This window comes from Halichoerus grypus, chromosome 12 (genome assembly GCF_964656455.1).
Source record: "Halichoerus grypus chromosome 12, mHalGry1.hap1.1, whole genome shotgun sequence".
Classification (NCBI taxonomy): domain Eukaryota; kingdom Metazoa; phylum Chordata; class Mammalia; order Carnivora; family Phocidae; genus Halichoerus; species Halichoerus grypus.
The window spans coordinates 64,809,334-64,824,984 of NC_135723.1; the positions used below are offsets into that span (position 1 = coordinate 64,809,334).

The 15,651-nt window shown below is 38.9% G+C and overlaps 1 protein-coding gene across 1 annotated transcript in view; it reads left to right on the plus strand.

Moving 5' to 3' along the window:
• NPSR1 (neuropeptide S receptor 1) overlaps nucleotides 1-15,651 on the plus strand; it is a 149,143-nt gene that overhangs the window by 30,615 nt on the left and 102,877 nt on the right.

Here is a 15,651-nt window from a genome sequence, read left to right on the forward strand (position 1 = left end):
AAGAAAAACTTAGCCATTCATTGCTGATAGCCTGAAATTCTCCAATCTCTTGAGCTGAGCTACAGTGACCAGGATGAAAACCAAAGGCACTACTGAGAAATACAGAGATGGTGAGAGAAGCTTGGGTCACAGGTGGTACCTACGGAAGAAAACTCCTTCAATCTTTACTGCAAACAGCAGCCCCACTTTTTACCCCTATGACTGTAGGAATGAAGAGACTCACTATCATCCCGCAAATGCTGAGAAGCAAAATCCCTGGGTGAGGATGAAATAACTTATTTTCATTATATTTCCTTAACTACTGTGTTGTAACCCACATTCTACAGAGCTGTGTGTTCTTTCAGAGGGCAAGAATTTAGAGGTGGCAAGGATATCAGCTTGGAGTTTAGTGTTGCAAAAAATAATCAACAAGTGAATCACTGAAATTTCACCATCTATTGTTAAAAAGTTGTGTTCTAGTCTAATCCATAGTCTGCCACATTAACCGGGCTTAATTTCTCATGAATGTTCAAGTCTGTTTTTTATTTGCTAATTCTTTCTGGAAAAACTCAAGGGGTCAGATCAGGACCATTTTAAGTGAAGAATTCTTAGAGAGGAAAGCTTGACCAAGTTGAGGAACTAGAAAATGTAAAATAACAGAAGCTAAAAATACAATCGATGGGTGTAGCAGCAAATTAAACATAGCTGCAGAGGAAATCAATAAACTGGAAGATAGGTCAGAAAATAATGATAAGATTGAAGCATGAAGAAACAAAAGGATGGAAAACACAGACAGAAAATAACACATGGGCCCAGGGAAAAGGATTCCCAAAAAAAAGATAAAAGAGTAGACAGAAATAATATTTAAAGATATAAAGACCAACAGTTTTTCCAAAATCCTGAAAGACATCAAAATACAGACAGATTCATAAAGTACCATAAAGGTTAAGAAAGGAGAAAGAAAAATGTTAAAATTATTAGAACAGGTAGGACAAATAAGCTGGTACATTTAACCTCCAATATACTAATAATTGCATTTAGTGTACGTGGACTAAGTACTTCAAATAAAATAGCAAGATTGTCAGAGTAGGTTTAAGACATACCTACTTCAGTTTGCTTATAAAAGGTATATACCTTAAATATAATGATATAATTTTAAAGGGAAAGTAAAAGGATAGTCAAATAAAAGGATAAAAAATAATGAAACAAGGAAACACAAACCAAGAGACAGCTGATAAAGTTGTATATGCATGTCAGAAATTCAGATATTCACTGTGCTTCTTAAAGCATGGGTGCCCATATCTTTGTCTTAGCATTTGCTTTAGGGGAGAAAAAACTGAAGACAGGAGGATTCTAGCGCTAATAATGTTCTTTTTGTTGTTGATGGTAATTACATGGATGTGTTCCCTTTGTGATAATTCACCAAATTATACGCTTATGATTTGTGTACTTTATGTAGTTTATTTCAATAAAAAAGGTTTATTTACAAAACACAGCACCTCAATATGGAGCAGGAGTTGCCATCTCAAATGCCTTTAGGAACAATTGTGTGAAAGAGCCCAGGGAAGGGACAGGCAAAGATGGACCCTCAGGGCAAGTAGAGAATGCGTGCCCCACCCACAGGCATTCAAACCCAATTCTTGTTAAGCACTATGCTGATCAAACAAACCACACAGGCATATAGCTGCTGATATATAAAATCTTAAAATCAAAATTTTAAAAGCTTATGCTATGATAAAATTCTAGCCCACCGCATATTATGAATCCCACTTGCAATATTGGAAGGGAGGGACACCTGGGTGGCTCAGTTAAGCATCTGCCTTCTGTTCAGGTCATGATCCCAGGGTCCTGGGATCAAGCTCCACATCTGGCTCCCTACTCAGCTGGGAGTCCGCTTCTCCCTCTCCCTCTGCCCCTCCCCCATTCATGTGCACGCGCACGTGCGCGCGCGCTCTCTCTCAAATAAATAAATAAATAAAATCTTTAAAAAAATATGTGAAAGGAATATTAAGTTTTTTGGGTGCAGTTGGCGAGAGTGAGAGCAAGGGTGGGGAGCTTATCATTTACAATGGTTTAAACAAATTGCATGTTTGTCAAAGTTTTAAGATGCTTTCTCTTGAAAAAAAAAAAGATGTTGTTAGGACTTTCTTCTCCAGTTTCGTTTATTATAATTTGAAAATTATAGGCCATTATACTGAAGTATTGAAACCAAAAAAATTGAAATGTTGTATGCCTCAGGAGCAATAATAATGCAAATGAAAATATAAAAGAAATTTCTTGATGATATCAAGCCCAACCCACATAACCTGGTCTACATGATTATCAGATGACCACTAAGATTAAGGAGAAAAGTCAAAAGCACCCCATCCTCGTATCTGTTTATCATTAAAATTCTTCCTTCAGAGGAGCATGTATCAGGCTTCTTGATGTGAGGAGAAATCACTGACAAGACACTGGCCCTATCAGGGTGATATTAAAACAGAGGCTGCTGGCTTAAACTCAGCATGAATGAGTTGTTCTCACATAAAGATGCTGCTATTATTAGTGTGTCCCTGTGTTGCCAAGACATTTGCATAAATACAGCTATAATTTTATAGGTGTTTTTCTCTTGGCATCATGTCTTAGTCTGCTTAGTGCGCCATAGCAAAATACCACAGACTGGGGGGCTTAAACAACACACACTTATATCCTCAGAGCTCTGGAGGCTGGGAGTGTGAGATGGGGTGCCAGCAGGGTCGGCTCCTGGTGAGAGCGCTCTTCCTGCCTTCTCACTATGTCCTCACATGGAGAGAGAGAAAGCAAGCTCTCTAGTGTCTCCTAATAAAGCTGCTAATCCAGTCAGATCAGGGCCTTATCTTTATGACAAACCACTTCCATAAAGGCCCTGTCTGCACATATATAGTCATATTGGGAGTTGGGGCTTTAACATGAATTTTGGTGAGACACAAATATTCAGGTAATAACAGAGGGAAAAAGCTAGGTGCATCAGAGGATTACAAGTGATTCACAACGGGCAGAACATAGTGTGGGGGACTGGAGGTCCTAGATGAAAGAAATGAGGGGTAGACATAAATAGCTTTGGATGCCTTGCTAAGATGTTCAGCAAATCTTTGAGCATATCCGCTGTCATGCTAGCTTGGTTCAAGCCACCACTGCCCTTTATGTGGATTACTGCAAAAGTCCCAACATACAAGAATGAGAAAAGAGATACTTAAATTAACCCATGGCCAGGTTTTGCTGGTAACATGGGAACACAATAAAGCAAGGAAGTTAAACTTCTTGTCAAGAGGATGACACAAATATTGGACCACAGAGACCATGACTAAAGAAAGAAATGAAAGCCGGCAGGTCAGAAAAATAGAGTGGAGAGTCAAGGAATCAGAGGTCGCCACAGAGTGGTAAGGTGGGCTTAGTGATAGCCGCTGAATAAAAGAGCTGGAAAGAAGTGAGTGTGTGTTCAAGAGCCAAGATATTCTCAGGTGAATGTTGCAGAAATGGTATAACTCAGTGTGTCCCTTGTACTGGGGAGTATAGTCACCCGGAAAGTCGTTAGTAAACAGGGCCACCATAATGGAAGTTAATTCTATTAAATTCTTACCATGTACCAGGCTCTGTGCTAAATGCTTTGTGTAGATTATTTGATTTAATCCTCACAATAGTCCCATGACCTAACTCTGCCATAATCCCCTTTTTACGGACATAAAAATTAAGATTCAAAGAGATTCAGACCTTGCCCTAGGTCATGCAGTAAGGGGTAGACCAGATATTCAAACTCAGGCAGTCTTTCTTCCAATTGTGAGTTTTTAATCGTCACAGGATGGGCCTCCCCAAGGGGCCTATGTGTAGGTGAGTGGTCTGTGGACATACTGCAACATCTCAGGACAAGAGGAGGCTGGTTAGATGGAGCAAAGTTGAGACCCTGGTGCCAATGTATTTAATAAATGAGGGGGATTGTTGGAGCAAGAGCATAGGAGTCACTAGAGGTAGGAGAATATAAGAGCTGAATATACACTTCAAATGATTTTGAAAGTGCTTGTGATTCAGTTAAAAATATTCGTAGCTGACCAGCTGGCTGGGTTTCTAGTCTGCATCGTGAACCCCAGCATTGGTACTACTGACAACTGCCCATGCAGGATGGGATGCCAGGAATCCTCTTGCCCCATCCCAATGCCTTGCACACCTGTTGTTATTGGCTGAAATGTCTGCCACAGCATAACCATTTCTTGGAAGCCTGTTAAAATGAAAATACTCTGAAAACATATCTCACGGTTCACTTTGCTCATTCTTTCCCAGTGTGGAATGAGTCTGAGAGCTCGTAGAAGAGAAGGGTCCTGGGGGCCATGGATGACAAGGAGTGGGAAGGAGCCAGTGTTACTCAAGACACATTTCACCTATTTTAGACTTGTCTACCTCAAATCCTTTGGGGAGCCTAAGGATTTACATAAAGGCAAACCAAGTGTCATGGTTCCAAAGTTTAGGAAGGGTTAGATCATTTTAATCAACATTCTGAATGGAGATATGGTCTTTTTTTTTTAAGATTTTATTTATTTATTTGACAGAGAGAGAGACAGTGAGAGAGGGAACACAAGCAGGGGGAGTGGGAGAGGGAGAAGCAGGCTTCCCGCTGAGCAGGGAGCCCAATGTGGGGCTCGATCCCAGGACCCTTGGGATCATGACCTGAACTGAAGGCAGACGCTTAACGACTGAGCCACCCAGGCGCCCTGAGATATGGTCTTTTCAAAGTATATTCTATCAACCACTATGTAAAATCCCTCTTTCAAGTACATAAAAATTTTCACAAACTCACGTCTTTGGATGAACATTTTGTTTTGCCAGTGTTTTAGGTTATTCAGACTTGAGTATGAATCTCAACAATTGTACTTCTTAGCTCTGTGCCTTTGGAAAAGTCAATTTCTCTGAATATCAGTTTCTTAACCCAAAAAGTAGGGATGTTTCTCCAAGTTGTGGAGAGCAGTAAATGAGATAATATCAGTGAAGTGCTTAATACAGTGTGAAGCACATAGTAATAGCTCAATAAACACTAGCTGTTAATGCTACCACTTTGGTTGTTTCATTCATTGAAATGAAATGAAGGGAATGATTAATTTAAAATCCTTCAAGTCACTTGCTAAAGAGCAGAAGTTCTCCAAAAGGCCTGAAGTTCACTGCAACCCTCAACTGCTCTGCTCTTTTATTCAGGACAGTGTTCTTAGCTCAGATGTGATTTGGGTCGCAAGTGTTGCTTTGAAGGATGACCAAATTTTTCATATAAACATATTCTTAAATCATCAGATTCAATTGACATCATCAGTGCCACAATATTTGGAAAACTAAATTCTGAAACATTTTATCTGGCTTTTTTGAGGGAGAAAAATATGCTCTAACTGTTATTACTGGGTAAGGCAATACTAATGCCCTTCATTAGATAATATTTCCATCATCACTCACCTGTTGAGAATAGCCTCCTACTTATAGACCAGTAGCTTTGAGTTATTCTTTGAGGAACATTTTGATTTCTATTTGGTCTTTTATTTATTTAGTCAGTAGATCAGTTGGAATTAGATTCAGCTGCACATCCATAAAATCCAGATAATGGTGGCCTAAGTTTATAAGGATTTATTTTTACCTTACGTAAAGAATTCTTGAGACAGGTAGTCCAGGGCTCATGTTGTGTTTCCTTATCACTAGGGAACCATGTTCCATCTTCAAGGACTTCCATCCTCAAGATGGAACTTCCATCCTCCATCGTATGGAGGGCTCTTGGTTCAAAATGGCTGCTAGAACTCCTGCCATCATGCACAAATTCTAGTCAATAGGAAGAAGAGGGGAGGAAAGACAAGAGAAGCCCATGCCAGCTATCTGTCCTCCTCTTAATTGACATTCCTAGAACTCCCATCCATTAATTTTTGCTTGTGTTTCATTAGCCATCTCTAACTAAAGAAAAAGCAGGGAATGTTTTTCTTTGTTTTTAGCCTGAGTCCATTGGCCAGAAGAAACCCAGAGTTCTTTTCCTAAGGCAGAATGAGAGAATAGAGGTAAGTGGCAGTCTCTGGCATGGCTTGTCTTCCATACTTTAATTTCCATAGAGAACTGAGAAGTTTAGACAACGAATCTCTGTTTGACTAGCTATTGCTCTACTTTGAGAATGCTTCCTCCAGAGGGTCATGCTCTCTTCTGACCTTTTATCTTGGCACACTCTCTGCACACTGCAGTGACCCGTTGGATGATTGTCCCATTAAGCAAATAAACTCCTATTGTTGACGGTTTACATTCCCTACCTCCCCCTCCCCCGCCAAGTTTTGGCTGTTATAGCAATTCTGCAACGAATATTCTCACTATTAAATCTTACGAGCTTTTATTTATTTAGGAGAGTTTATAGAAGTGGGCTTACTGTACTAAAGAAAGACACTTTTCTGGCTTTCAAATGGGCTGATGTCCTTTTCAGTCCCCCAGGACTAAAAGATGATGGGGAATGTCATGAGACAAATGCTCTAGATGCCACCAGCATAGATCCACACTGATCCTTATTTAAAAAGGTTTCTGAAAACAAAAGCTTTGCTGGCTTGCAATAGTTAGAGAATCATAACCAGTTCCTTGAGGGCAGGCGTTCTCATTGTTCATCTGTTATACTTATGCACCTATTCAAGTATAATTTGCTTATTTAAAAAGGAGAATTTTCTTCCACCTTAGCCAGTGTATTGGAGAAGAAACCTAATTTATCTGTTTCTTCCATAATGACTATAGCAGCATTTATATATTTGTCAAAACAAAGAACACATCATTTACCAGAACATTTGAATGGCATAAGTGTTTTAATTTTGCATCTGTATGTTTATTTTAATTGAAGTATAAGTGACATATATTATCCTATCAGTTGCAGGTGTACATCATAATGATTTGGTATTTTTATACATTACAAAATAGTCCCCACTGTACGTCTAGTTACCAACTGTCATCATACAAAGTTATTACATTATTATTGATTATATTCCTTATGCTATACTTCACATCCCCATGACTTCTTTATTTTATAACTGGAAGTTTGTATCTCTTAATGCCCTTCACCTATTTGGCCAGCCCCCAACTCCTACCCCTTGTGGCAACTGCCAGTTTGTTTCTGGTATTTATGAATCTGTTTCTATTTTGTTTTGTTTTGTTTTTTAGATTCCACATGTATGTGAAATCATTAAGGTATTTGTCTTTTTGCCTGATTTCATTTCATTTAGGTCCATCCATGTTGTGTGAATGACAAGATTTCTTTATTTTTTTATAGCTGAGTAATAGTCTTGTGTGTGTGTGTGTGTGTGTGTGTGTGTATCACATCTTTATCCATTCATCCATCAATGGACACTTGGGTTGGGTTGCTTCCATAATCTGGCTACTGAAAATAAAGCTGTAATAGACATAGGGGTGCACATATTTTCTCAAATTAGGGTTTTCATATTCTTTGGGTAATACCCAGTACTGGAATTCCTGGATCATATGGTAATTCTATTTGACATTTTTTGAGGAACCTCCATACTGTCTACCACGGTGGCTGCCCCAGTATGCATTTCACCAACAGTGCAAGAGGTTTCCCCTTTCTCCACATCCTCACCAACACCTATTGTTTCTTGTCTTGTTCATTTTAGCCACTCTGACAGGTGTGAGGTGATACCTCATTGTGGTTTTGATTTACATTTCCCTGATGACGAGTGATGTTGAGCATCTTCTTATATGCCTGTTGGCCATCTGGATGTCTTCTTTGAAAAATGTCTATTTAAGTCCTCTGCTCATTTTCTAATTGAGTTGTTTGTTTTTGATGTTAAGTTGTGTAAGTTCTTCATATATTTTGGATAGTAACTGCTTATCAGATAAATCAGTTGCAAATATCTTATTCCATTCAGTAGTTTACCTTTGTTTTTGTTGGTGGTTTCCTTTGCTGTGCAAAAGCTTTTCAGCTTGATATAATCCCATTTTATCTTAGTTCTTGTTGCTTTTGCCTGAGAATACTGGTCCAAAAAAATATTGCTAAAACTGATGTCAGAGTTTCCTGCCTATGTTTTCTTCTAAGAGTTTCATGGTTTAAGTCTTACATTCAAGTTTTTTTTTTTTTTTTTTTTTTAAAGATTTTATTTATTTATTTGACAGAGAGAGAGACAGCGAGAGAGGGAACACAAGCAGGGGGAGTGGGAAAGGGAGAAGCAGGCTTCCTGCTGAGCCAGGAGCCCGATGTGGGACTCGATCCAGGGACTCCAGGATCATGACCTGAGCCGAAGGCAGTCGCTTAACCAACTGAGCCACCCAGGCGCCCCTACATTCAAGTTTTTAATCCATTTGAATTTTTTTTTATATGTGGTATAAAATAGTGGACAGTTTCATTCTTTTGTGTAGCTGTCCAGTTTTCCCAACACCATTCATTGAAGAGACTGCCTTTTCCCCATTGCATATTCTTGCCTCCTTTATCATAGATTAATTGACCATATATACACGGTGTGGGGGTTATTTCTGGGCTCTCTATACTAGTCCATTTGTCTGTGTGTCTGTTTTCATATGTTTTAATTTACTTCTTCTCCACATTTCTGACCCCTTCAAAAAAAACTCTTAACTAATTCTTCTCTATATATACCATTAGGATTTTTGATTATAGGATTAGTCTTAAGAATGGAAGGAAACCAGAAGATATTGAAGCTGCTATTTTGGCACATTCTGCAATTCTTAGTACTTCCATTCTAACAATTTTCTGGATGAATTTAATGACTGTTTATATTTTATGAGCTAAAGTGCCAATTAAAATGTATTAGTCATTTATCATCTTCAAGACTGACTTGTCTGTTTTATTCAAATGCAGTAAAGAAGAGGAGCTAATGAGAATAACTCCCGTTGAGTGTTCAACAAAGGAAAGATAGAAAACATATTTTTTGGCACACATTCAAATAACTTCCTTTTTCTGATAGGGCCAAATCTTCTCATATTAGTAAAGAAAATTAGCTTTATCTCAAAGCACTCCTTGGAGAGCAATTTATTGATGAACTAAGGAATTCTCCACCCTCAAAACTCTCCTGTTAATTATCTGACAACTGAGAAAATTGAGAGTTTCGGCAAGAGAGGTGAGACCAGGAGTGCTGAGTTGTCTAAGGCTATATGTGGAGCTCACTACAACTTTCCTATGCTGATTTCATTCCCTCTTTTCCTGGATTTGTGAGTTGCATACTTAATTCATTTATTTAATTCTGCTCATTTGTTAACTTTTAAAATTTTCTTCAACTTCATTGAGATAAAATTGGCATATGATATGTGTAAGCTTAAGGTGGACAAAGTAATGATACATTGTATGTATAAATTGCAGAATGATTACCATAATAAGTTTCCTTAACATTCAGCACCTCATATAGTTACAATTTGTGTGTGTTAAGAACTTTCAAAAAAAAAAAATATATATATATATATCTCACTCATTCGTTAATGAACACAGTTTGTTTCCATGTCTTGGCTATTATATATAACGCTGTCACCAGCGTGGGGTTAAAGATATCTCTTGAAGATAGAGTTCGTTTGCTTTGGATATATATACCCAGGAGTGGAATTACTGGATCATAGAGTAGCTCTATTTTTAATTTTTTGAGGAATCTCTATACTGCTTTCCAGAGTGGCTACACCAATTTGTATTCCCACCAACAGTGCACAGGGATTCTCTTTTCTCCTTACCAACAACTTCTTATCTCTTCTTTTTTTTTTTTTTTTTTGATAATAGCCATTTTAACATCTGTGAGGTGTTAGCTCATTGTGGTGTGTGTTTCCCTGATTATCAATGATGTCGAGGACCTTTTCATGAACCTTTTGGCCACTTGAATACTTTCTTTGAAAAAACGGCTATTCAAGTCCTATGTCCATCATTTAAGTGGATTCTTTCTTTTTGGCTATTGAATTGTATGATATTAATATATCTGGGATTTCTATTTGGACTTGATCCCCAGTGGTCAAGCTCTGCAGATTTTCCCAGTGATCTTTTTTCCCCCCACTAGAGAAACCGTAGGCCCCGGAGGGGCTTTACTGGTGGGGCATCGTGCCCGCCTGGGGGAGGGGTGTTGCAGTCAGGGTACAGCCACTCCTCTTACCCTTCTAATGCAGTCCTTCTCGGTGTCTGTGGTCCAGCAGAGTGCTTCATGATCATGTCTTGTCTATGGACAATTACTAGTTGGTCTTGTGAGGGGGAAGTCAGGAATGACGTGTGTTGCCCTCTTGATGACCTTACTTGTAATTCTCATTCATAATGAAAACGTTAGAACTATAAATTTTTTTCTGAATTCATAAATGTGTATATGATACAATGTTACTGTTTTTATTTCCAAAACATTTCAGTTTTGAAGTTTTTATCTCCTCTTTCACATAATAGCCATTTAGTAGTTTTTAGCTTCTTTTTATTTTTAATGTCCAGGTGAATTTCTGTTTTCTCTAACATTTTGTAAATCATATTGAATGTTATGGCCTTGCAGTCAAAGACTATTTTTGGAAGGATTCCTGCTCTTTGGAATGTATTAAGGGCATCTTTGGGGTCTCACACGCAATCACTTATTTTGAAAAATATTTAATGGATACTAAAACATAGGGCATAATAACTAAGGTTGTGGGAATAAGAAAAAGCCACCCAAATGAGGACAAGCAAACAATTGTTTATTCAGAGCTTGCTGTAGCAGGTTTTCCATCACCATCATTTCTGTTGGCAGCGACAGAGAGGTGGGCGGGAGGGTGGGAAAGCTTTATAATATAAAAAAGGGAAGGCTTCAGTTGTGTCCTTATGGGAGGCTATTGGCAAGGGAAGCTGTAGGCAGGCTAACTAGAAGCATGCCATCCTATGTGCTTGGTTCACAGTGCATATTTGACTTTCTCTGTTTGGTCCTAAGTTGGAAGCAGGGTCAAAAATTAGAGAAGTTGTCAGTTATCAATGAAGTCCCGGCGACCTGGAGTGGACTACTACTGTGGCTACGGTTTGGCCTTCTGGGGCGGTTGCTGCAGTGATAGGTTAGCTTCCTGGGCTGGTTGCGGCAGTTTGTGGGTCAGAGTTCTATTTTTATATATAGCCTGGTCATTGTCCATTTGTATATCCAGTCCCTTTTTTGTGCTTATCTTTTTGAATTTGCCCTTATTAATTACAGTCTTCAAATATTCTCTATTTTCATGTTCATACCTGTATTTCATGTATTTTCATGTATTTCACCTATTTGATACATCATGGGCGACTAAAAGAGCTGTTACAAACTTTCATACTTTCTCTCATCTTCTCCTAATATTTTTAAATCAGTACTTATTTTATAAATTTTAACATTTTGTCATTTGGACCCTAAAGGCTCCTGACTAGTGTATCTTTAATATAGGTTTGTGTGCTTAATATTACACACACATAATCCTTTTAGTTTCAGTTATCCACGTGGCTCTAAATTTTATTTATGTGATATTAATATTAAGTTCATCTATTTTATTTTTATTGCATTTATTTGCCAAACACTGGACCAAGCATTTTAATAAAATATTATCTTAAAAATATTTTATGGCCTTTGTCTTCTGCTTTGTATCAATGCTTGCAATAATTATCAACAAGTATTTCTATGTTGGAATGTTTCATGCTCACCAGCAATTGGCTTCCTCATTCTTGGTCCCTCTATTTGATACAACTCACAATTTTCTGAAGTACCTTGAGTGATAATTCCTTCTCCTTTCCAGATTGGTACGTGGATAGGAGTCTCGAGCACCTGGCATTTATGAAAAAATCTTTCTCTTGCCTCCACAACAATGACAATATAGATGGGTGTAGAAATCTTGAATTCACAACTCAGATTTCCACTGATGTTACTCCATTGACTCCTGGCAATTTATGCTACAAAGGAGAAGTCTAAAGTCAGCCAGAGTTTTCTTCTTTTATAGGTTATCAAATTTTTGTTTCTAGATTTTTTTTTCTTTGTGGTTTCATACTTTTATCCGTTTATATCTATTTATGGGTCTGTTTGATCAGTTCTGCTCTTTGCCAAGTAAGCTCTTTTGATCTGCAGATTAAAGTGATTTCTTAGCTCATTTTGTCTATGCCTGAATATTTATTGTCTTCCATTTATTCTGATCTTTTGTCCAAGAACATTAATTGTCCATATGTCAGTAACCATGGTTTTTCTTTCTCATCATTTAAATATCTTGGTCCTATTCCTTTACATTGGGAAGGATTATTTAAGCTTTTCCTAATCACTGATTTGATTTTGCTTCCATTATTAGCAGTGTTACCTCTACTTTTTATTATTTTTAAAGTCTCTTAAAAGTTGCTTTTCCAATGATCAGCTTCAAAATATTTATTTTTATATTACCTAGTGCCTTTCATTTCTGTCAGTTTCTCGGTATTTCTTTTTTTGCAACTTCTCTAATGTCTTATTGGTTCCTCCTTCACCTTTTATGCCATATTGTCAAAGTGTTCCTAAAATGCAAATGATCACAAAACACACTGCTTAAAATTGAAGTGTTTCCTGAACTAAAGTTTTTTTAATGTTAGATTTTTTCCCCTGACATTTGTGTGCTTTTTTCTACTTACTTAATGCCACAAAATCTCTCTACTATATGACTCACTCATTCCACCAGAAGTTGCCTAATTGGCTAACATCTGAATAAATGCACATGCTTTTCATTTAGATTATTCCTACGGTGGCTACACAATACCATCATTGTTCCCTACTCTGAAAAGAAAAGGTCTATGTTTATAAAGAAAATCAGTTTCTCTTAAGCAGAAAAAAAAAAAAAAGGTATTCTCCTATCACTCTGTGAATAATTTAACTAAAAGGAATGAAAGCTTTTTCTTCTTTATTGAAGTTGGATTTCTTTTCGTTCCCTGCCTTCACACCACCATTAGCACACTCTGTGACCTGGGAAAGGCACTTACCCTCACTAAGTCTTTGTTTCTCTGTTACTAAAAATGAAGAGGTTAGCTGGTTGAACTTAAGAGGCCAGAGCGATCTGGTTCTAATCGTCCTGTGCTTCTAATCAGGAATTCCCAATTGAAAAAACTGAGGGGAATTTTTACATCTTTAGATAGTTGTTTAATAACTAAACAACTTTTGCTTTAATGAGAGCCAACACCTTTATGAATTAGCTCTGTTGCTTCATAATGCTGGTATGTGGCTTCTGGCCCACACAGAAGGAATATGACCAGTGGAACGTAGTTAGAAGGTTGACTCGCTCCCCTGTTGCTCGCTGCCTCCCTGGGCTTCCCAGGTCAACATTCTACAATTCCACACATGACTATTTATTCATTTCTTCTTTTAGTCATTCAATAAATATTATTAAGCACTGACGCTGATGAGGCGTGGTTCTAGGTACTAAGGGCACAGTGGTGTATTTGGTTATAGTGAGAGTTCAAACAATAACGCAAGAAAGGGGACAGTTTACCTTTTGTCATGCAAAGTTCGGTGGCAGAATATCCTTGGGCTTGATTTGCTCTAGCAAGTCAGGTGTTGATGGTGCAATGGCACCAAGGACCCTGTCTCTGATATGGTGGAAGGCATCACCCCCTAAGCTTTGTTCCCTATCTTGGTTATGGGATGCTGTCATAGTCTGCTGGGGCTGCCATAAATACCACAGAGTGGGTGGCTTAAACAACAGAAATTTATTTTCTCACAGTTCTGGAGGCTGGAATTTCAGGAGGAAAGTGTGGGCAAGTTGGTTTCTACCGAGGCCTCTCTCCTTGGCTTGTGGGATGGCTGTCTTCTTCCTTTGTCCTCGCATGGTCTTTCCTCTGTGTGTGTGAATGTCTGTGTCTGAATATCCTGTTCTTACAAGGATACCAGTCATGTGAATTAGGTCCCACCCATATGACTTCATTTTACCTTAATTACTCTTTAAAAAGCCCTAGGTCAAATGCTGTCATATTCTGAGGTACAGGGAGTTAGGATTTCAACAAATAAATCTGGGAGGATACAATTCAACCCATAGCAGATGTCTTCTAATGACTCCTGGGGAACATTGGTCCACAGGCATGGAGAAAGTCTGTGACTTCCAGAAGCCTTCTTAGAAGTACAGGAAGGCACTCTCTCCAGCAGTGTTTGGTAAACCTCTTCATGCACTTCACCGACCTAACTTGAGCTATATGCTCATATTTGAACTAATCGATGTGAAGAAAATATGCAAATACACCGAGGAGCTTAGACTGAAGTCAAATGCCTTACTCCTAGAGATTCAGTTTTCCCCAGAACACATGGGCTGAGTAGATGGGATGGATACTTGGAGTTAAAAGCTGGGGTTCTTATCGAAAGAAGGAGAAGTAGATGTCGGAGAGGGTAGCCTGCTTACAAATAGTAAGGGGACCGAAAAAAACGGAGTCGCAAACTTCATGAGCTCCTAGTTAACAGAAGGGAAAAGGAAATTTTTCTCAGGGCTCCGGAGTGGGGTAGCTGGGCAGCTTGGATTCCAGAACATGGCAGAGTAGACTCTGCCCAAGAGTTGGGAGCCTTCTGAATATCTTTGAAGATTCAAAACATTTGAACACTGCTAGAGGAAAATAATATTTATAAAATTATAAAGTAAGCTATTCCATTCAACTCAGGAGAACTCACACAGATCAAATAAGCTGCAATCGTGTCTGTCTCCCTGATAATTATGTAGATAGGTGAGTGGTAATCACTAACCTTCGGGATGTTAACAAATATCATCCCTTTAACCTTATACCAGCCTTATGAGATAAATATTCTCATTTTCCAGAGAGGATAATGAAGCTCAGAGAGGGTCCATGGCCTGTCAAAAATCCTTGAGTGCCTTGGGCGCCTGGGTGGCTCAGTTGGTTAAGCGTCTGCCTTCGGCTCGGGTCATGATCCCGGGGTCCTGGGATCGAGTCCCACCTCGGGCTCCCGGCTCGGCGGGGAGCCTGCTTCTCCCTCTGACCCTATCCCCTCGTGCTGTTTCTCTCTCTCTCTCTCTCAAATAAATAAAATCTTTAAAAAAAAAAAAAAATCCTTGAGTGCCTTTTGCACTCCCCAGTGTGAGGGATGCAAGCATGAGGAACCTAGAGTCACAGGTTGTCACTTTCTTCTAAAGAGGATTGAGAGCCCCCAAGCATCTCTTCAGGGAGTCCTTGTGGTCACACGTTGAGGAGCCCCTGGAGCAGAGTGGCGTAATATACAGACAGGTACCACAACTCTGTCCTGTGGAACTGTCCTTGGCTCAGGAGTTACTGGCTCCATCCCTGATGAACTCTGCCAAAAACTCAACATTAAGAATTATTGCTTGTCCCTAATTTTAATCATTAAACAAAGTTAGATGACTTTCCGTGACTTTCAATTCCCTTTTCTTTGGCTTACTGTTTCTTGGGCCTTAACAGTGCGGTCATTGTTATACAGACAGGCTGGGCGTGATCTCTGATCAACTTCTTCCTCCACAGTGAGCTCATTGTGTCCTCCTGAACACCGAAGGTTTTTGTACAATTTGGTCATTGAAAACTCGAGGAATCAACACTTGTGTCTAAAATGCATTCTTATACTTTTCAGGCCAATGCAAACCACAGTACTCCAGACCTCTCTATCCAACTGCTTCCTTGACATTCCTTAAAACTGCCCATTTTCCTGCCCAGCTTTCCCTGTCGGTGATGCCAACACGTCTTTGCAGAATCTTAGAGCAAACGTGAAGGCATGCTAGGGTCCTCTCCTTCTCTCACACCACACATGCAAT